This window comes from Haemorhous mexicanus, chromosome Z, assembly GCF_027477595.1.
Source record: "Haemorhous mexicanus isolate bHaeMex1 chromosome Z, bHaeMex1.pri, whole genome shotgun sequence".
NCBI lineage: Eukaryota > Metazoa > Chordata > Aves > Passeriformes > Fringillidae > Haemorhous > Haemorhous mexicanus.
Genome location: NC_082381.1, coordinates 30,174,730 through 30,196,798, shown reverse-complemented (window position 1 = coordinate 30,196,798; position 22,069 = coordinate 30,174,730). Strand labels below are relative to the sequence as shown.

The 22,069-nt window shown below is 48.0% G+C and overlaps 1 long non-coding RNA gene across 1 annotated transcript; it reads right to left on the bottom strand.

Moving 5' to 3' along the window:
- Nucleotides 1-687: 687 nt before the first annotated feature.
- LOC132341771 (uncharacterized) lies at nucleotides 688-2,260 on the bottom strand. The gene is made up of 2 exons (XR_009490303.1): nucleotides 2,112-2,260; nucleotides 688-1,734 (listed from the first exon to the last, which is right to left on the bottom strand). It is a non-coding gene; the product is annotated as an uncharacterized LOC132341771 (long non-coding RNA).
- Between the last annotated feature and the right edge of the window lie 19,809 nt (nucleotides 2,261-22,069).

Below are 22,069 nucleotides of genomic sequence, written 5' to 3'. Positions count from 1 at the left end.
AATCCTTCCCAAACTAGTTGGGGGGAGGGCCCGTGTGGCCTTGCTTTCTGGAGGGGCCCTCTTTTGGAGGTTTTCTCCCAAATTTGTCCCAAACCAGGACACGTGGTCACTCATCATGGAAATGAGAAATGCCCCAAAGCCAATGTCTGTTTAAAAGGGAATACATTACAGATTGCTAGAACTGAACTGCTTAGATACAGTGACCACTGCCTGTTACAAGGTGGCTACAGAATCACAGCCTTGCTGACCCTCTATCTAAACAGAGAAATGTCCATTTCAGCTGCCACAATTGAGTATGTTACAGGTTTCTAAGTGCTGCCTACATATCTCTGTGAGTATCTGTATGAAAAGAACCAAACATGGACTGAATTCCCTGCATATCTGCAGAGCAGGAGTTGAGCGCTCAGCGGAGTCCCGGAGTTTTCTCAGCAGGCCTCTGCAGCGAGTTCTGAGCCAAGGCGTGGCTCTGCTGCCAGCCCAAATCTGCCCTTCCCTTGCCCAGCCTGAGTGCAGGTGGGGCATGTGCTGGCCATGGCCGGAGATTTCCATGGCCAAAATCCTCCAGCATTTCCATCTGCTCATGGCTTTGGGTAGCACAAATCACACAACAGCCATCGCAGATGACAAATGGCTTTTCTTGCAGATTGCCACAGCCGCACTGCTGATCCACAAATCCACCAGAATCAATTTCAGTTGAAAAATGTCATTTATTACAAACTGCTACACCCATGCTGACAATACAGAACTAAACAGATCTCAATTTAAGGTAAAACCAGCAATTTATTAGATTATTACAACCTGTCTATGTAAAAATATACAAAAACCAAGTTCACTTAACCAAACTTGATTTATTGCTAGCCTCTACTATACGCAACTCACTATACACAAAGATCAATTAGGCGTTTAACAACTTAATTTATTACATATTACTACAAATGCAGACCCCATACAGAAATACAAAAATATGCATTCCCTCTCTAAATACCCCAACAAGAATTCAATAGTTATGCAACTATACATCTATAAACAGAATTTAATACATACATACATGAACATATATAAAAATAAATCTATAACAATCTAACGATGTAAATACAGATTAAATATTATAGATTATATAAAATATATATATATAAATACTTCAACCACAACTATTTTTAAATATACAAATATTACTGTGCCAGTCTAAATACCAATCCAACTGCATCCATACAAATATACAGCTATGCATCTGGAAACATATGTAAATATATTTAAATACAAATACATCAATATACAATTCAAAATATAAAAATAGGCATCTGTACCGATACAAATACCAATACACTAGTTTTAAAAGATATATACTGAAAACTACATTGATAAATATAAACACCTACAAAGCTGTACACATATGGAAAAATAACTAAACACAGATATTACAACATACATAAAAAAGTAGATACGTATTTACACAAATACGTAACTGCAAACCTGTATGTATATATCTATACGTACATAGATAGAGAGTACATTCATAAAAATAACAAGATACATACAGAAATATACCAATACAAATAGCAAGCTACATATGAAAATATGCATGTAATTATCAGTAACTCCATGCTAGTCCATATATAATTAAACAGCACAAAAAGCAGAAGGATCCCAGCTGCCTCATCTTCAAAGCCTCTCCCTCGGTCTTCTCCTCCCGTGCAGAGCAGCTCTCCTGGACAGGGACAGCAGATGGGACATCTGGCAAGCAAAGGGAACACTGAGTGAGTACGGGAACGTTTCCCTTGGCAGCAGTTGCACTTCCATCACGGAAGAGGAAATCTCAGAGCCTCCCCAGGAGAGTTGGAAAGAAAAAGCAGGCGAGCGGGCCAGGCTGTGGTGAGCGCAGCCGCGGCGGGACCGTCCCGCAGCCCCGGCAGCCCGGCACAGGCGGCACAGCTGCCGGGCCCTGCCGGCACAGCTGCCTTGGCCAAGGACAGCCCCTGTGCCGGCCGGGGCAGCTGCGCTGAGCGGCCCCAGCACGGGCAGGGCCCGCTCCTGCCCCGCCGGGCAGTGCCCACGGCCACAGCCCACGCCACCCTCAGCCCCACCCTGCCTGCCCGGGCCTGTGGCCTCACCCAAGCTCTCTCCAGGGTGGCAGCAGCAGGTCCCCATTCCCTGCTCCTGCTGCTGGCCTTCAGCTTCTCTCTGCTGGCTCCCATCAGGCTCTGGCTGTCCTCAAGGTCTTCCATGCAGCTGGGGAAAAAGTGGAGGCTCTGGAATTGGTTCCAAGGCCTGGCAGAGCTGCAGTCCTGGAGCCCTCTGTGCTCCCTGCTGGCCCCCTCCATCCCCCTCAGCCCCGCCATGCTCTCACTGAAGCCCCAGCCCCCTTCCGTTTCTTCAGCCCCTCACAGTCCTCTCACCCCCCTCAGTCCCTTCTGACCCATCCCGTCCCCCTTAGACCTGCCAGCCCCTCAGCCTGTGCCACTTCCCTGTCACCTCAGTGCCACCATGGCCCCGGCTGCCCCACAGCCCTCAGCCCCAGCAGCAGCTCAGGCTCCCCGTCCCTTCAGCGCCACCGCCCCCTCAGCCCCCTCAGCCCCCTCTGTCTCACCGTCCTTCAGCAGCTCCTCAGGGGACAGTGCCTGGGGCCAGCGGCAGCTCCCACCGCTCCAGGGACAGCCGGGGCTGGAAGCGCTGCTCTGGCCGGCCCGGCCGCCACCTCGGACCCAGCACAGGGAGAGGGGACACAGGGGGCACAGGGGGAAAAGCAAGAGGTGAGAAAGGCAGGTGAGGGGGGAAAAGAGGTAAAAATGCAGCCTAGGCCTAGGCAAACCGCAACCTATTCATCTAAACATTCATATCCTTCTTACTCTATAACTATACTCATTTATAAATGAAACTTCATCTATATTTTTTTTTTGGACTCTACACAAAAAAATTTAAACTCTGAAAATCTATAAAAGTAAATTTATAATAAAATATATCACTTGTCTAACTGAATACATATCCCCATTTAACTCTACAGATCTATCAATATATGCACATATAAACAGAACACTCTAATCTGTAAACAGAACTATACCCTTTGATAAGTAAAATCATAGGAATCTATAAACATATTTACAAGCAGAGGAATTCTACCTGCCCGATGGTCACGGGCTCTCCTCTGTCTCCTCCTGCCACGCAGGGCAGCCCTCCTGGAGATGTTGGTCAGATGGCATCTGGGAAGCCAAGGGAACGCTCAGTCAATATTGGCCCTTGGGCACCTTTCCCTTGGACAGCAATTCTCCTTCTACCAGGGACTGTCAAAGATGGCCTGAAAGGCAGACTCTTACTTGGCAATTTGAAGCCTGCCCTTAAAAGAACAGGGACCATTCCAAGTGTTCAAAAGCGTGTTTCAAAACATTGAAGGATCTCAATAAAGTCTCAGCACTCGCAGTGCAAAGGGCACCCACGAGAGCTTGAAACACACACAGAGCCCCAGGAGCCACAAAGAAGCCCAGCCTTGTTCTTTCTCTGTGCTGACAGACAGACCTCAGTCCTCACTGAAATGCCTGAAGCTGAGGGCTGCTGGGAGCTGAGTCATGAACCAGCTCCATTACCAGGGCCATCTACCAACTGCCCCCTGCAGCGAGCAGCAGCTGCTCCAACTCGACCATCGGCTCTGGCAGGAAGGGCTGCGAGGGACAGAGCTCCCTACGAGGCCTGCAGGCTGCACCAGCTTGGTAAGGAATGGATCCAAAGCGCTCCCTCTCTCCTCTTAGGTCTCCCTAATCAGGGCTCATTTAAGTTTCCATTCTGATACTGGACTGACTGTGATGTTTCACTTGGCAGGCCTCTGATGTTCTGCTCCTTGTTTTTCTGGTGGGTCAGCACCAATACCAGCAGACTGGTACTACACTGAGTCAGTGATCTGGACTTCTAGCCTGACTTTTTGCTCTTTTTTTCCCCTGTTCCTTCAAGAGTCGCTCAGCCTGGCCTGCCCTGTCAGCCAGCAGCAAATTTATCCACCGACTTCAGCACAAAGCTGGGACACCCGACTTGGTGACACAACTCCCCCAAGGACGGCTTTATTCCCTGCTCTCTTGCCACGGCACAGGACTCAGTGCCAGAACCTCTGGAGAAGTGTGGAGGGCAGGGCTAAGGCAGCTTGTGCCAGTGCAGGATTTGAACTCAAGGCACCAGGAAGCACCAAGCCTGCTCAGAGCAGCCATCTCACACCTCTCTAAACCAGTGAGGGCTCTGTCCTTACCAGGCTCCTCGGGCTCCTGGGAACCGTTCCTGCAGCTCTCGGTGCCAGATGCAGCTTCCTCTGCTGCAGCTCTGTCCACAGGCTCCCCTCCTGAGGAATCGGGGGCAACACTGACATTGTCCTGAGCAGAAAAACAGAAAGAAAGGAACCCAAAGATCACTCACTATTTTCCTGGAAACACATCAGGGATACGATAACTCTCCTTCTCCACTCCCAAAAGACATGGAGCACGGAGGAGGGAACACTGCCCATACAGTTCACATGAGCAGCCTTTTAAACTCAGGATTCAGGTGGCCAAGGTGAAACTGAAGCTCTTACAAAATGACCTTTGAGACAAAACATGCGCACAGGAAACTAGAAGACACCAAGTGAGGGGACGTGCCCTCACGCTCTGACCCTGGCTCATGTCAGAGCTGGGAGAAATCAGCCAGCAGAAAGCCAGGGGCTCTCCCTGCTGCCAGCAAGGACAGAGCTCGCTGCCAGCCCTGCCCAGGGCTGGGTGCTGCAAACCCCCACAAAAAGCACACATTTCTGCTTGGGCGTCTCACCACCCCCGGCCAAGCGCTCACACAACCCAGCACGAGGTGGTGCTTTTTGGAGCCCTCTGCTGCTGCCCCATGGGTATGATCCAGGCAAACATTTATGCACCCAGGGCATTCCCAGGATCACATTTGTGATCAGGGGCAAAAATCTGGACATTGGGACTGCGGGAAAAAACCCAACCAAAAAGACAGGAAAAGCCAGAAAACGAGGTAGTGTTTCTATTCCACCGAGGAAGTAAATGTCCACAATGAAACACCTGCAAATTACCTTTGGACACAAGGATATTCTCACTATGACCAGTTCCAGAATATTCATCTCTTCTGCGACAGCACAGCCATCAAAACCCCTAAAGATTCTAAAGATGGTTCTGAACCTGCAACATTTCCTTTTATTACGGAATAAAATGCTTCTGAAAACTGCTAAGTCTGACTTTACAGAAGACAAAAGTGATGCTACTTGAGAAAAAGGTATTGGTAAATCCAAAAAAATCCCTCTCCCCACCTTGAGTCTGCCCTGGCTCATAATCATAAATGTACTGCAGGCAATGGGTCAGCACATGAATAAAAAGAGAGACATTCTTTGGCCAACACGTATAATAATCAGCAAAAGGACAGAGAGCTGCAGCTCCAGCCCCAGCCACGGCTCTGGGAGCACATACACGCACGGCAGGGCTCACACAGCAGCAGCTACAGCTGCAGTCCTGCCCTTGCCTGGCCTTGGCCTTCCCACCCAAAAGAGGCACAGCCCACACCTGCTGCTGGAACAGAGGCACCTCTGGCATGCCCCTCCCTGCACGGGACACTTGGCCTTCAGTGGCAATTCTGCAAACCATCTTCTCATCTTTCCCAGCAAGAAAAACCTCTTTTTCAATTCTTCTTCATTCCCTCTCTCAGAAATCTTTCTTCAGCAAAAAGAATTAAATAACTAAATCATGATGAAATAAGTTCAATTAAAGAAGCCTTTGCTTCTCCGCCATGTAACCACGTTTGAAAGCTCTCAGTCCAGCCCCTTTTATCCCCATCCAATGCAATTACCTGAGCAGAGGGAGATCTTTCAGACAGGGACATCCTGATCTCCCGAATCATCTTCTCGACGGCAAGGCCTAGATCTGCTGGCAACCATCCCTCCTGCCCAGGTGCGCTCTGTGCTGAGCTGCAGGCCGTCGATGCTGCACAAGCTGCACTGCCAGCTGGAGTGCTGGGCCCTGAAGTGCCCGGGGTGGCTGCAAGAATCCAAACGCGTTGGTCAGGCTCCACAATGTGGCTGGGGGACAGAGAGCTCGAGTGCTGCCTTGGATCAAACATCACGGGAAGCAGCCAGGAAAACCAGGCAGAGAATCTTTTGGCCTCCTAGGTGCCCCTTCCCGGTAGGCTTGACAACTTCTGGCCGACAGTGAGAGAGCCTTATGGAAAACTACTTCAAAGGGTCACTTTTCCTAACCTTTGGCAAAAGCGAGGCTACAAGTCTTTTCCTACCTCGTGGGTCGTAGGCTGGGGGCTGCTGCTCCCTGGGGAGCTGCCGGACGCTGCAGGGATGGATGCCGAGTACGCTGCGCTCGGCCGGAGGCAGCTGCTCCCCGTAGAGCTCCTGCAAGTGGCTGCGGGGCCCCTCCCGGCCGAGCGGCAGCGGCCGCTCCCCGTGGAGCCCGAGGAAATGGCAGGGCGGGATGCCGAGCACCCCCCGCTCGGCGGGCGGCGGCCGCTCCCCGTAGAGCTCCTGGAAGCGGCTCGGCCCCTCCCGCCGGGCCGGCCTCGGCTGGTCCCTGTGCAGCAGGTGGAAGCTGCAGGGCGGGCGCCGGACGAGCAGCGGCCGCTCCCCGGGGGGCTGCTGCAGGCGGCCGGGCCGGGGGCTGCGCAGCTCCCGCCCGTCCGGCAGCGGCCGCGCCCCGGGCAGCTGCTGGGAGCCGCTGGGCGGGCGCCGGCGGCCCTCCCGCCCCGCCGCCGGCCGCTGTCTGTTGGCCGCGCTGCGGCGCTTGATGCGCAGCAGGAGGTTGGGGCGGTCGCGGCGAAAGCAGGGGTTGCTGTAGTGTAGCCAGGCTCCGGCATCGCCCGGCGCAGCCGAGCCGAGCCAGCCCGGCACCTTGTGGAAGCCGTAGCGGTAGAGCTGCCGCACGAAGCTGCGGAACTGCGTGGCCCGGAAGGTGTGCGGCAGCGGGGCCCGCCCATCGCCACCGCCCCTCTGGGCGTCGCCCGAGCTGAGCAGCTCTCGCTCGAAGAGGGAGCGGTCGATGAGCAGCCCCGTGGCCCGGCTGTCCCAGCGCACGGAGCGGACGCGGGGACTGTTGGCCAGGCGCCAGAGCTTGGCGGGGAAGGTGCTGGCGCGGAGCCCGGCGGGCAGCGGCAGCTCCGCCATGGCGTCGATCGCCGACTGTGGCCGCAACGCCCGCGGCGCAACGGCCGCGGCTGCGCCGGCGGCGCGCGGCCTGAGTGGGGCGCTGCGCTCGGGCCCGCGCGCGCCCAGCGCGGCCCCGGCGCGGGCCGGACTTGGCGGGGACGAGCGCGGCAGAGCCGGGGCTGCGGGCACAGCGCGGGCGGGGCGGCTCCGGGGCCGGCCGGGCTCGGCTCCGCAAACCCTCTCTTTCTCCGCCTGCAGTCATCCTGCTGCCTTTGCTTTGCAATGCAGCCCCAAAGCACCAAGGCAAGGAAGATAAAACGTCCGCTTTCCAGCCCCTCTTGATGCCCGAGGCTGTCTCAAAGGCTTGGGTAAAGCTGGGGTAGACATCATCCATTGCTCCACCCATATCCATCAGTCTGACTGTCCCGTCACGGGCATCGAGTAGGTTAACCATTACTCCCAATCAACTTCTCCATTTGTCTGGAATGGTTTCCAGGATTAGTTACCCCATCCCCTGTCAGGGGATGGAGGCAAGGCTGATTGACCTGTATTTTCCTGTCTTCCTTACTCCCTTGGAAGAAATCAGTCTATTAGAGCAATTCTGGCTGTTTCTAGCTAGGCAATTCCAGCACAAATAACCAGTAAGAAAAATCAAGCTCTGAATAGAGTCTGTTAAATTCTTTTTTCTGCTACCTTTCTAGGCCACAAGAAAGATCTTGTTTTCTTTTCAGTATTAAACACCTGATTAAAAAAACCCACAAGACCAAAGTCTTCATAGAATATAATTATACCTATTTTTCCAAAGACACGTAACTTAGATTTTCTTTCAGGATTAGACTGAGATGAAAGGACTTGAGAGCTTCCAGAATTTTGATATTTTTGTTGTCTCCAACTGTTTGGAAAACTGTTCGAACACAGTGAAGACATAGTGCTTTTGAAAATGCCATTCTGAATTTTCTATGCTTGTCTTCCATATAAAAGTACCTAGAAGAATTTTAGGAAACCTGTAGCAAGATCCCTTCCTTTCAAAATAAGGAAATGCCAGAGTTTGTTTGATCTTTGATTTTCTATCTTGTGTTTCTGATTCCCATATTTTTATATGCATATGTATCTTTTTTTACTATCGTGGTGACATAGTCCGTTTTCCTTCAGATCCCAAAACCATCAGTGTTCAGAATAGCCAATGGACAACTAATCAATATTCTTTTTCACCTCTTTTATTTCATATTAAACTCAGACACCATTGATCTCTTGGGAATCCAGGACAATGCAGGGAAGATTCAGCTATCAAGCCCTGTGAATTCTCTCTTCTCTCCTTTTCCATTCCCCTTGTTGTTCATCTCTTGCCTGACCTCAGGGCCCTTTCCCCTCCTGTCAGCCCCTCCGTTTGCTGCACTGCAGTGAAGCTCTCAGCTCTGGGTTCCCCAGCGTGGCAGCTCCAGGCTGGGAGCAGCAGAAGCCAACTGTGGCTGAGAGCTCAGACACGCCCTGGGCCAGCTCGGCTTTCAGCTGCCAGGGCAGCACGGAGGGAAAGGGAGCAAGAGAGAGCTGAGGATGCTGCCAGAGCAGCCCTTGGGCAGTGCAGGGTGAGAGTGGCTTAAACTGCAGCTGAGCCCCACTGCGGGGGCACAGGAGGCTGCTCTGCCACGGCCGGGGCTGTGCCATCCATCCAGGCAGGAAGGCAGTGCCAGTGGGCTCTGATGGGGGAGAGCAGGCTCCTTCCATACCAAAACTTGGTCAGTCCTGCTAAAACCTCCCTTTGTCCTTCTGTCTGAACATTGACAGTGGTTTGCAAAACAGAATGGAAGTGACACGAGACAAGCAATTATAACTTGTAAACAAATTTCCACGGGTTTTTTGTTTGCGTGGGGGTTTTTGGTTTGCTGTGGTGTTTGAGTTGGGTTTGGAGTTTTTTGCATGTGTGTGAGGCTCATATGTGTCCTAAAGTTCTTGTGCATTCATGAGGCTGTGGAGTGGCCTCCACGGGGATCTCCTTGGCCATGCACAAGCCCAGAGAGCAGCACTGGCACCTCAGGCCGAGCACAAAGGAGCACAGGATGATCTGCAGGGTGCTCTGTAACTGGTATGGCACTTTGAGCTGTTGTCCAGTGTGTAAGAACGACATCCCCTCTTCTTCAGATTCTCCTTAAAATGCCCACTGTGGTTGTTTTGTATGATGCAGCTCTCTTAAGCCCCTATCACACTGTATCTGCAGGAGCATTCACACAGATGTTTGCTAAAACAATTCTGCTCCAGCTGAAAAGCACCGGGTACCCTGAGCAATAGCAGTAGGTAAATGGACATAGAGAGACTTCAAGAGCAGAAGCAGCATTAAATGCATGATGATTATGGAGATGTGAAAATACAGAAATCCACCAGTGGTTGCACAGCCCACACATCTCCGCTGGGTTCTGCAGAAGGGCAGCAAATAATGCCCAGGTGTGGAGACCATGAACTGGTGCTGCACTTCTTTGTCATTTGGCAGAGCTGTGGGAGGCAGGGATTAAGGGTGATTTTGGAACAGAAAGAAGAAAGGGACAGACAAATCCCACGTAGAGACAGAGTGGCACTGCTCTGCTGACCCAAGCAGAGCAGGGAACAAGTTGGAAATGAGTGGGAAAAAGTGTTTTGTAAAAGGAAACCATGCTATATAGGCATCAGTGTTCTTGCCACAGCACACAGAGCTTAGAGCATAAATATACATCCCATTGAAATATTCCTGCAAAGTGTTAGAACAATTCCTTTACGTGTGGTTAATTTCCCAAACATACCCATGAACAAATAAAAAACCTGCACAACTACATGTATCATTAACAGGACATTCTGTAGATTCTCACATTAGCACTTGCATAATTATCTATGATACTTGCAAACATGTAAAGATTTTTGTTCTCCGTTTGCTTCTTTAAAACTCACCAAATGTAATGAAATTCTCTTTTGAAACTGCAGGGCCTGCTGTGTGGCCACACAAGCCATTCTTTGCATGCTGACAATCGTCTTTTCCCTGTCTGTAAGAGTCACTGATACATTAATTGCTTATCTGAACTTGAAAGGGTTCATGAGTCACTCTGAAGATAAAATAAATACTAAGGAGCCAATTTGAATGGAATTCCTGTCCTCTGCCTCTTAAAGCTGAAGGTCTGTATTTATTACCTGTCAGAATTAAGTCTTGATGCCTAATGAATGGGAAAATACAAAATATGCTGACTAGATCACCATGTTTCAAGGGATCATTGCATTTCAGTCTTATTTGACCAAATCAGTGATCCAAGCGAGAAAGGACTGGTCAATTACGACAGAGAAAGCAGGTGAAAGACATGTCTAGGTCTGCTGCAGCTGGGGTCACTAATGAGGTGTGTGGGTTGTGAAGTTGGGAAGGGATTCCAGATCAGATGATTTTAACTAACTTGCATTACTAAATGCATGATCTTCAAACAAACACGTTGGCAACGAATATCACAACATAAGAAATGTTGGTCTTCCTTGCACTGAGCAAAGGAAGGGGAGAAGGAAGGCTTGGAGTTTCCAGGAGTATCCTACTTTATTCTGGATCAATATGGCATTTTCATGAAGCAAAAACATTAAGTGGAGGGCTCTTCACCCATTCCGTTTTTTACTAAAATTCAGTGAAAGGTACTATTTTGGAGCGTAAAATCTTTCATGTTGAAAACACGAGTGTGGCGAGAGGTTTTGAAGTCTGGGCCAACGACAAATCACCGTTGAAAATCCAAGTCTAAAACTTTTCAAATGAAATGACCCAGGATGAAGTAGGAAACACAAGTCCTTCCCTTGAACCTTTTCTTGCCTCTTCTAGCTCATTCCTGAAAGTGGCAGGCAAAGAGGATCCCACAGAAATCAGAGGAGCATCAGGGTCTATCCCTGAAAGGCAACTGTAGATGTGAAAGAACTTGGGAATTAGAAGGACATCAATGAGCCACTTGTGGGTCCAAGTGTTAGTGAAGAACCCTTTTGCAAAGAAATGCCAGCTTCTCTCCAGGAAGTTGAGCAGCAGGATATTATGGCTCTTGTAGCTGTCAGGAATAAAGCAGATAAAGCAAGAAATTTGTGGGAACGAACCCTGGTATTCACTGGTCACAGCAGGATGAAGAACCCATTTGATCAGACTCTGGCTCTTAGTAAGAAAGAGAGAAACCTCTCTTTATTATCTCAGGTCCAGCTGTTCACGGTCAGAGGTCGTATCAGCTGCTCAGCAGAAGGCACAGCTTTAACTCCAGCTCATCACGCCTGGAGGCAGCCCTGGAAGTGCTCCTGCACCTCAGCTGGTGGCAGAGCACAGGGAAACCCGCATGCCCTCCTTAGACCCCAATGTGCCATAAACTAAAGGCATCTCCCTGAGCCAACCACCCAGTGCAGCCCTTAGCACATCGCATGTCACGGCCAGTGACGTCTGCATGAAAGAATACTCAGAAAAGTACAATTGGAAAACATATTGGGGGCTCAATGAAAACCAGAAAAAATTCAGCCTTTGGTACTTACCTTCATAAATGAGCATACATACTAGCTCTTTCCCCTAAATCGTGGTTAAGCAGTCTGCACTTTTTACAGCAGTGTCCTAAAATTCTTCCCTTCACTCATTCCCAGCTGGCAGAACTCTCACACAACCTGTTTTTCCTTCTAAGGGTAAGGAAGGACTTAGTTCAGATGAACTGTGCTGCTTCCTCTGAAAGATGCAAAATTGTGGAAATAATAATATATGCAAAGTGGTAGGTTCTCTAAGGCAGGCCATTGGTAAGTAAAATAAGGACTGTTGACATTTAGCCTCATGTGCACATAAGATAACAATCAAACCATTTTCTCACCTTCATGAAAAATACTTTTTGTGCTCCCAGAAATGGCACAGCCAAATAAGGCCGAACTCAGATACAAATGCGTTCCTGGCCATACAAATGGCCAAACAAAGGACAGCTGCCGGCGGCGCTTTTCCCGTGGTCCCGAGTGCCCCAAGCGCGGCTCAAAGCGGCGTCTCACCCGCTCAGCTCACTCCGGCCCGCCGAGCCGAGCCTGCCCCGGAGCGTCAGGAGCAGGGAGGGAAGCTCAGCAGCTCGGCTCGGTGCCGTGTGCTCCGCTCGGGGCTCCCGAGAGCTCCTGCGGGGCGGGAGCAGCCCCGGGCAGCGGGGAGCAGCTCCTGCTGCGGCAGCCGGGCAGCCTCGGGGGCTGCGGGGGCGCGGCCCGGGCAGGGCTTGGCTCAGCCCCGGGCAAAGCTCTCCGCAAAGCTGCGTGCCGGCCGTGAGAAGGGCGGGGGATCTGCTCCAGTGATCCCTGCAATGCCCGAACCCAGAGCCCACGGGAAAGGCCGCCTGGGGCACAGCCACTTTCCCGTTCATCCTGCGGCCTTTTCGGAGCTGCCAAAGGGGCCCGGGTCTCTCCTCGCCGCCTGCGGGCATCGGCACATGGCAGGGAGCTGTCAGTCGGAGCAGGGCTCATCCAGGCTGGGGGCTGCTGCAAACAGGGCATCAAAACGTCTGTTCCCGAATTCCTGTGTGCCGACGCCTGTGCCGGATAGGAGGAGTCCCACACCTGTGAAAAACTCCTGAACATTCCCACCAGCCCCAGCAGCCGTGGGCGTACACCATTGCAGAATAGTGTGCTTGGGAATTCTCAGCCAGCCTGATAAGCACGTTCAAGGTTTCTGCAGTCAGTCAATAGACTGATCAGTCAATCAATATTTTTAAGGATTAAAAAAATAAGCCATTAGAGTAAGATATCAAAACAGTTGCATTATGACAACTTACCTATATCCCAAATGAATTTTTGATTAAGAATTTTTGAGGAGACAAACCTCGCACAAACTAGGATAACTGTCTTTTCTCTGTGGGGAAACACGTTATGAGTAATGTTACAACAGAATTAGTAATCCATGTTCTCTTTGCAGGTTCCATTAAACACAGCCTAAAAATATATATAACAGGAAGTGGTTGCAAGTCGAGTTCTGAAGTTACAAAATGCAGGGAAGGCCTCTTGTACCTGTCTGTGTACATAAACACATTTGCTCTCTCATCTCAGAACTCATTCTGCAAGTTGCAATAAACAGCTGAGTCCTCCCAGTAGCTCCAAGTCCTTCCTCTTACCATCCTGAGTGAATGGGCAAAAGTAGCAATAAACAATATAAACAACTCTTCAATTCTATTAAAGCCTGACTCTTAAAAGATCAGTTTTTATTTTGTGTCTTCCAGGGGAAGCAGACGTACCAAACACACAGGAGAACATGATTTCACAAGGGGCTGTTTGGTCTGGCAGGTGGTGTGGTCAGGAGCTGCTTTCCTCAGGAACTGGTGGATAGTCCCTCTCTAAGCCTCAAGAGCTGCAAAATGAGTAATGCCTGAAGGGACCAACTTGCATTTCACGCGTGAGATGGTAATCCTTACATACTCTGAGCTATGTTTAATAAGGCAGTTAAGGGATACTGGGAAAACATCCTCTCCTGACTTGATCTGTGATTTGCAGCTAAGAAGAAATGTTGGTTTTCCATAGAGATAATGAGTGTTTACATTGAGGAATTCCCTAGACCTGCCTGAGGAGGTTGCACTTCAGAGAAGGCGATGAAGCAATCTAGGGATCAACAAAAAACTTAGTTTAGAGTTGAGAATAAGAACACAGAAACACGTATTACAAATATTAACCCATTTGATACACTGAATGGCTACGACTCCGTAACTTTTATTTCAAGTTGTACAAGTTTTCATGTCTTTTTTTTTTCACATTTATTTTTAAGTAAGACTGCACAAATAAAGTAAGGAAAAGCACAAAGTACAGTTACTATTGTCCAAAGAGTGATGTTAAATACAGACAGAATCAAATGGTGTGAAACCATGTCAAGCAATTTGTGAAGGCCTCTGAAGTCTGCTGGTCTGAAGTCGCTGACTGAAAAGAAAGATAGAAAAACCAGACTAAATGTAAAAAAGACAAGACTGGCTATCACATCTTTAATAAATATCCATGCATAAACACCTTCTATTATGATAAAAAAGTTGGTCCTGTTCAAGTCAGTGAAAGGATTCTTGCTGACTGCAGTGGGCTGGAAACTGCATGCTTTGTGAAAAGGTGACAGAGAAAACGTTAAACTGGTCAGCATATCCTTTGTAATCAGTCTCTGTTTTCTCCAATAAAAACGAGGTACATGCTTATAAATCACAATCATTCCTCTGCTCTCTGTAAGACTTATTTTGTATTGCACACCAGTCTTAAAATTGAATTTGCTGTTCTCCTTTCTATTCTTCTAGCAGTCACACGAGTAGGGACAAAAAGTGCTGACAGCTCACAGAGAAGAGTCAGAAAGTGCATCCCACTTGTGTGGTTTTTGGTTTTCATTGTTAGTGTGACCCTCTCCTTCAGTGAGTTTCACTGTAACCACTCATACCTGCCAAATATCAGTGTGATTCAGCAAAGGGATTCATTTGTTTCAAAAGTCAGACTCCTAAAATCAGTGCCCTTCATGAAGCTGTGTTCCCATCATTGGGGACCTCCTCAACAAAGCCTCTTGGGTTTATCCTGGGAGCTACGAGCAGAAGTGCCAGCTGGGCACGTCTGCAGCTGCCAACATCTCCTGCAGCCCCTCATGCCGCCGAGCTGAGCTAGATTGTCATATGTAGATATAGATCTTGAGCTAGATCTGGATCTAGATCTAAAGAAGATGAGTGTACCTTCCACCTCAGCAGCTCATCTCCTGTATTCGAGGCCCCGCACCCCATGTCTGTAGGGTCCATATGTGTATGGGAGACCCTTTTCCTTCTGGAGCAGCCAGTGAAGCACAACAGATCCCACAGGTCGATGAAATTGATCAAGATGCCCTCTTGAAGGCACCTGAGCTGAGGATGAGATCTCCACCAGCTCTACAGGCAGTTTGGACACCCAGCTCCCAAGCAGGCACAGGTACATGGGAAACTAAAGTACAGCCTGAAATTATTAAATAGCAACTGTAATCCATCTCATTTTTACTGGGGGAAATAAGGGCTGCCAAGAACATGCAGTCCTACTGCAGAAACTTTATGTAGCTGCCTAAGAGTGTTTGAGAGCATTTTTAAGGGGAGATGCCATTTTTTATTTGCCTGTCCAAAAGGACATGTGTGTTCTGCAGGTCTTGGGTGGTATCTGTAGGCTCTTCATGGACATTTTGCACTTCAAACACTATTAGATGGGTGTGCTGAGACCACAGAATTAAATTCTAGATACCTGGTTATCACACATTTGACAAGCCCTCCTATACAATCTTGGAGCAGCTCAGAAGAGCAAAGCCAAAAATCAAAGTAAAACTGATTCTTGGTTTAGATGGCTTAAAATAATGAAATGTGAAGAGTATTAAACTTTTTTTAGTATTACTTTTCCTAGATGGAAACCGTAAAGTCTGTGATCTAAACTGTCTCTTACAATCCATGGCTGCACTCCCTATTAGCAAGAGCACAAATATTAGCTGAAAGAATAAATCGTGCTGCACATGGATAATCAGGAGATTTTATCAGATGGTCTGAACAATAGCAAATTTTTGATATTGAACTGCATTGCTGCTGCCTCAGCAACCCCCAGACAAATGAGTACAACAATCAGCTTTGTAATGTACTGTCTTTTTCTGCCTTTCTAAACAGGATATGATGATACTGGCCACTCGGGTTTACAATTCTGCATCACGTGGCTGAACTGTCATTTGATGATTTCTTACAGAATCTGTTAATCATTTTCTCTCTACTGGCACATTTTCTCCTTTATAGCCATGGCAATTTCAGAGATTTGTTTTGCTCTCAGCAAATTTGCTGACAGACTGCAAATCAGACCCGTGTTTACTTGCAATGTTGCACAGCTCCAGGGAATTCTTCGGATGGCAGTCGATGTCATTTACAGCACTTTCTGATACTTCAGTGACAAATCAAGCGATACTGGTTCCATACTGCAAGCTGTAGCAATGGGTTTGTCTTTTAAATCTGTGGGCTGGACTAAAATAATCAGCATGAATTATGGAGCGACATAGAAGAAGTGATGAGTTTTCAATCAGTATAAATCTAATCCATATAAAATACATTTTAAGTATAACTAGGATGAGCAAGATAAGCTCTTCTTATTGCTATCAAATGATTCTTTGAATCCTCAAGGGTCAGCGTCTCTTATCCCCATCATTGATGACATCTTCATATTAACTGCTAGACAACATCCTACAGGTAGTTTGTGCAGTCCTACTGGTAACAATGTCTGGTGTTTACCACAGATGAGGTGTCAATTTTGTTTTTCTTTGGTGACAATTAAAATTAGTCTTTGTACTCTCCTAAATCAAATTTCAGGGTTGTCAATATTTTAACTGATTGATTTCTCAAAGAACAGCCGTGTTTCTCTTCCTGATTTTACTGAGAAAGAACAGAACACGAGGATAGCAAAAAATGTAGATGAGATCTTGTTTATGTATAGCATTTATTCAGCTGATACTGCATACCAAGTACATATACACATGATTTTCAGGTAATGGTATCATTAACTGAGGGATTAAAAAGTGATGTAAAATAACTCTCAGGTCATTGCTTTAAAAGATTTGCTCTCTTCCCTTCCTTTAACCTTTTTGTTCCTGAGACCATGGGTAGTTGCAAATGAGAAAGAAGTTCCAAGGTATCAATTAGTCCGGTGGATCACTGTCTTGAAAATAAAAATCAAAATTATACACGTGTCTTGTTTCCTAGAAAAAGAAGAAGAGAGGAAAAGAGAAATCTAGTTTTTTATTCCTGGATATTAATCAGATTTAATGGAAATATTGCGCAGAATGAAATAGAATTTGGATTAGATTTTAAACCAGCCCTGCAATTCTCATCCGTAACAGTTTTAGCAAAGTATCTTTCTAAAATAGGAACCTCATAAAATAATTTGAAATAAATTTCTATGGAACCATGCTTGGTGTAAAACAAGTACACTTTCATAAGGTTACCCTTTCTTCAGACAAATGAATTTTACAAACATATACAATTACAAACATACATATATACGTGTGTGTGTGTGTGTAAATCTGCTAAAGGAGAGAAAGCTTGGTTCTAAATGCTGAGCATGACGCATCTTGCCAAGAGTTAAAACACACCAGCTAGGGGAGATGGCATTCATGCGTGCATAAAGGCCTTTGAATTCACAGCTCCCCAAGAGAGCTTTGGGGCTCTTGGCTGGACAGAAATGATCCGGCTGAGACCTGTGCTCAAAGGTGGGGAACAATCCCTGCTGCAGGTGCTTGCTTTGGTCTCTGCAGGCCCAGGCAGATGCCAAAGCTGCTCTTCACATCCTTCCCCTGCCCCTCTGCCAAGTGCAAGGGGCCTCAAGGACTAAAGGAAACACAGAGAGTCAAAGGGAGAGAGCGGCACCTACCTGGCCGGGGACTGATGGGGAAGCAGTTTCCTTGGGAATCAAGCCCTTCTCTTCCAAGGGCTTTTCCCCAAATGCGTACATGTCCTGGGGAACACCAAGACACCCTTAAGAAACCCTGGCAAGGCTGAATTGCTTGTGCTCCTTGCAGCACAGGCACTCCAGCTGGAGATCATCTTCCTTCCGCCCAGTCTGTTTCCATGCGTGGCTTGGGGCGCGCAGCCCCGGGCCCCTCCGAAGGCGAGCTGCCCGCTGCCTCTGCACGTTCCTGAGCTCCTGCCTCTCGCTCAGGGCAGCCAAGCCAGGCTGTTGCCAGCCAGGGAGTGGAGGCCTGTTCCTGCAGGAGGCTCTCCTGAGCCCATTCCAGGACGCTCCACCGTGCACGCAGCACTTCTCCTGCCCACTCAGAAGGCGCTTGGGAGAGCAGAGCACAAGCTGGCCGGCTCTGGACCCGGCACATCCCAAAGAGAGGGGCAGGAAGCCGCAGCAGCTGTTTCGCGGCCATGCCCAAGAGAGATTGGAAGGGTCCCCTCCCTCTGCTCTCACTTGGTTTGGTTTCTGACTGGGCCTGAGGCAGTGGCTGCAATTCCTCGTTTGTGGGGAGACCAGAGCTGCCAGAAGCGCACCGAGCCTGCAGGCACTGCCTGACAGCACAGTGGCCACTGGGACTAGTCTGTCTTAAAAATGAAGAGACTTTGGTCAAACAAATGCCTTTCTCCAGAACTTCAATGGAGAGCTTTGAACAGAATGATTGGAACAGAGACTTTCTCAAACACCAAAACAGAACACCTGGTTTTGGGACTTTAATTCCAAGTGGTGCTGGGCCTTCGTCCTCCTCTGAGGAGATCCTGGGTTTCATTTGGGATTCCTTCCCTTCTCCTGACATGTCCGAGGTTTCCCCAGGCAGTGTGGAGAGCACCCCGATCCCCGGGAGGGGGAATCAGATCAGCTTCCATCTTCGGTCCTGTCCTCTGTTTCTTTCTGGGATTCCCTGCATCGCTGGTGTTGAGACAGGCTGTCCTCCCATTCCTCCATGAAATCATCCACCCCCGGAATTGCCGGGAAAATATTCGGGCTTTTCGTTGTGTTCCAAGAGTGTGGTGGGTCAGGGGTCATGTTCTGGGCAGGTTGGGAGTCAAACGGGTCCAGGAGATGAGAGTTTGGGGAAGCTTTACAAAACAGGGTCTCCTGTGTCTGTGCCCTGCTCCTCTTCCGAACAAGATGCGGGCGGATCTTGTTCTGAAGTTGTGCAGGAGGGGTCTGCCAAGGGAAACTCTAGATCTGCTCTGCCTGGCCCAGGGGCTGCAGGGTCACCTCTGCCACTGCTTCCCCTTGCCAGGAAGTCACCCCCTTGGATCAGGCTCAGGCGGGCACTTTGCTTTGCAGTTCTGAGGACTCTTTTCATATAGGTTCCTCCACCAAACCTCTTGAAGGATTTTCACCACTTTTAACTCCTCAGCCTCAGGTTACAGCATGTGGGGGGACTTTGGATTTGTCTCTGCCTGCAGGGGAGCGGGCAGGGGGATGGACAGAGGTGGCGGGCGGCAGCCAAGGCTTGAGCAGGGCAGGGATGGCTCTGCCCAGAGAGATGGATGGGGTGAAGGTGGGAGAGCTCAAGAGAGTTTCTGTGGAGACACAGACAGGTAATTTAGAAGCCTTGAAGCCTGCTGGGGATGGGGGAAAAAGCATGCTGAGATGGCAGCTTGGGCCTGAGAGTTTTCCAGCTGAATTCCTGCAGGCGGGAATACGGTGTGGAACCTGTAACAGTCCATTGGAAAGTGTCACAAACACAGATTTGGGATCTGCAGCTGGAGAGCAGCCTGATCTGTATAACCTAAAAAGATCCAATTTAGTGAATTGAGATGCTAACTATTGGGCTCTGGCTTTCTTCCTGTTACCAAGAGCTTGGAGCTCTGCTCCCCTGCCCTTCTTGGGAGGGCTCCCGGGACAGCTCCTTAGCGTGACAACACTACCTGTTCTTCTGTATCAGATACGGGAGTGACGAGAGGGAAAAACAAACCCAGCCTAAAGCAGAGGTCCTGAAGGAAGGACAGCAACGGTGCGTCCTTTTGTTGTTCAGAAGCCTCTCACCATCTGGGGCAGAGAGGTCCTGTCCCAATGGGGAGAAAAACTGGAAGTGGGCCTGTGATGGAAACCACGTTGAAACCTGCCACTTGAAAGCTGAACTGGTAAACTGATTATCCTATAAGGACTGATCAATGGCCTTTAACAGAGAAAAAGTTCAATATCATTAAAAGATTGGTAAAGGAGCAATTAAAACAAGGTCACATCACACATGAACAGTCCCTGCAATTCACCAGTGTTCATCATCCACGGGAAGACATCGGACTCCTGGAGGTTGCTTCACAACCTGAGGAAGATCAGTGAAGTGATTGAAGACATGGGACCTCTTCAGCCTGGACTTCCTTCTTTAAAAAATGGGACTTTATGGTCTCATTTTTCAATGGGACCCTTCTGAGAGAGATCCTTTGTTGATAATAGAATGGGTTTTTCTTCCCTGCAGGTTTAAAAGGCTATTTTTACAGGTTTAGAGATGACAGCACAAATAGTTATTGAGGCCAGAACAAGATTGTTAAGGTTAGCAGGTCAAGAATTTGCAGTTATTTGATACCATTGAAAAAAGATTATCTTGATTGGGCAATGAAGAATTCTGATTATTTGCAATATGCATTGTTGCGGGGTGTGGAGGTTCAGGGACACCTCAGCATAACCAATATGATCCAGTGAAGCCAAATTTATTATCCCTAAAAATACACTATTTGTAATAATTCTCTACTGTCCACGCGTCTCTAGCTAATACATGTTTGGTTGACCCTACCTGTTCATGCCTCCAAAATCGGATGCTGATTGGATCATCTGATTTTTCACGCGTCTTGCTGAGGTCGTCTGGCCCAGCCACGACTTCTCTTTTTTATCACGTTCCCAAGCTCACTGACAAACTTGCTGAGTCCTCATGACTCTTCTCCTTGTATCTTTTTCAAGGGTGTACCAACCCCATTTCTGAGTTTGTCCAATATTCGTTGTTTGGGAACGTGTCCACTGTCCATTATCCCAAGCAGGCTGGATTGTGCATCGGCTGAACATGGCCATTGTCCTGCAAAAACTCCTTGATCTGCAAAATATCCTCCACAAACAGCTTGGCCTGATATAATAAATAGACGTTTCTCTCTTTCTTACTAAGAGCCAGAGTCCAATCAAATGGGTTCTTCACAATGCTGTGACCAGTGAATACCAGGGTTCGTTCCCACAAATTTCTTGCTTTATCTGCTTTATTCCTGACAGCTACAAGAGCCATAATATCCTGCTGCTCAACTTCCTGGAGAGAAGCTGGCATTTCTTTGCAAAAGGGTTCTTCACTAACACTTGGACCCACAAGTGGCTCATTGATGTCCTTCTAATTCCCAAGTTCTTTCACATCTACAGTTGCCTTTCAGGGATAGACCCTGATGCTCCTCTGATTTCTGTGGGATCCTCTTTGCCTGCCACTTTCAGGAATGAGCTAGAAGAGGCAAGAAAAGGTTCAAGGGAAGGACTTGTGTTTCCTACTTCATCCTGGGTCATTTCATTTGAAAAGTTTTAGACTTGGATTTTCAACGGTGATTTGTCGTTGGCCCAGACTTCAAAACCTCTCGCCACACTCGTGTTTTCAACATGAAAGATTTTACGCTCCAAAATAGTACCTTTCACTGAATTTTAGTAAAAAACGGAATGGGTGAAGAGCCCTCCACTTAATGTTTTTGCTTCATGAAAATGCCATATTGATCCAGAATAAAGTAGGATACTCCTGGAAACTCCAAGCCTTCCTTCTCCCCTTCCTTTGCTCAGTGCAAGGAAGACCAACATTTCTTATGTTGTGATATTCGTTGCCAACGTGTTTGTTTGAAGATCATGCATTTAGTAATGCAAGTTAGTTAAAATCATCTGATCTGGAATCCCTTCCCAACTTCACAACCCACACACCTCATTAGTGACCCCAGCTGCAGCAGACCTAGACATGTCTTTCACCTGCTTTCTCTGTCGTAATTGACCAGTCCTTTCTCGCTTGGATCACTGATTTGGTCAAATAAGACTGAAATGCAATGATCCCTTGAAACATGGTGATCTAGTCAGCATATTTTGTATTTTCCCATTCATTAGGCATCAAGACTTAATTCTGACAGGTAATAAATACAGACCTTCAGCTTTAAGAGGCAGAGGACAGGAATTCCATTCAAATTGGCTCCTTAGTATTTATTTTATCTTCAGAGTGACTCATGAACCCTTTCAAGTTCAGATAAGCAATTAATGTATCAGTGACTCTTACAGACAGGGAAAAGACGATTGTCAGCATGCAAAGAATGGCTTGTGTGGCCACACAGCAGGCCCTGCAGTTTCAAAAGAGAATTTCATTACATTTGGTGAGTTTTAAAGAAGCAAACGGAGAACAAAAATCTTTACATGTTTGCAAGTATCATAGATAATTATGCAAGTGCTAATGTGAGAATCTACAGAATGTCCTGTTAATGATACATGTAGTTGTGCAGGTTTTTTATTTGTTCATGGGTATGTTTGGGAAATTAACCACACGTAAAGGAATTGTTCTAACACTTTGCAGGAATATTT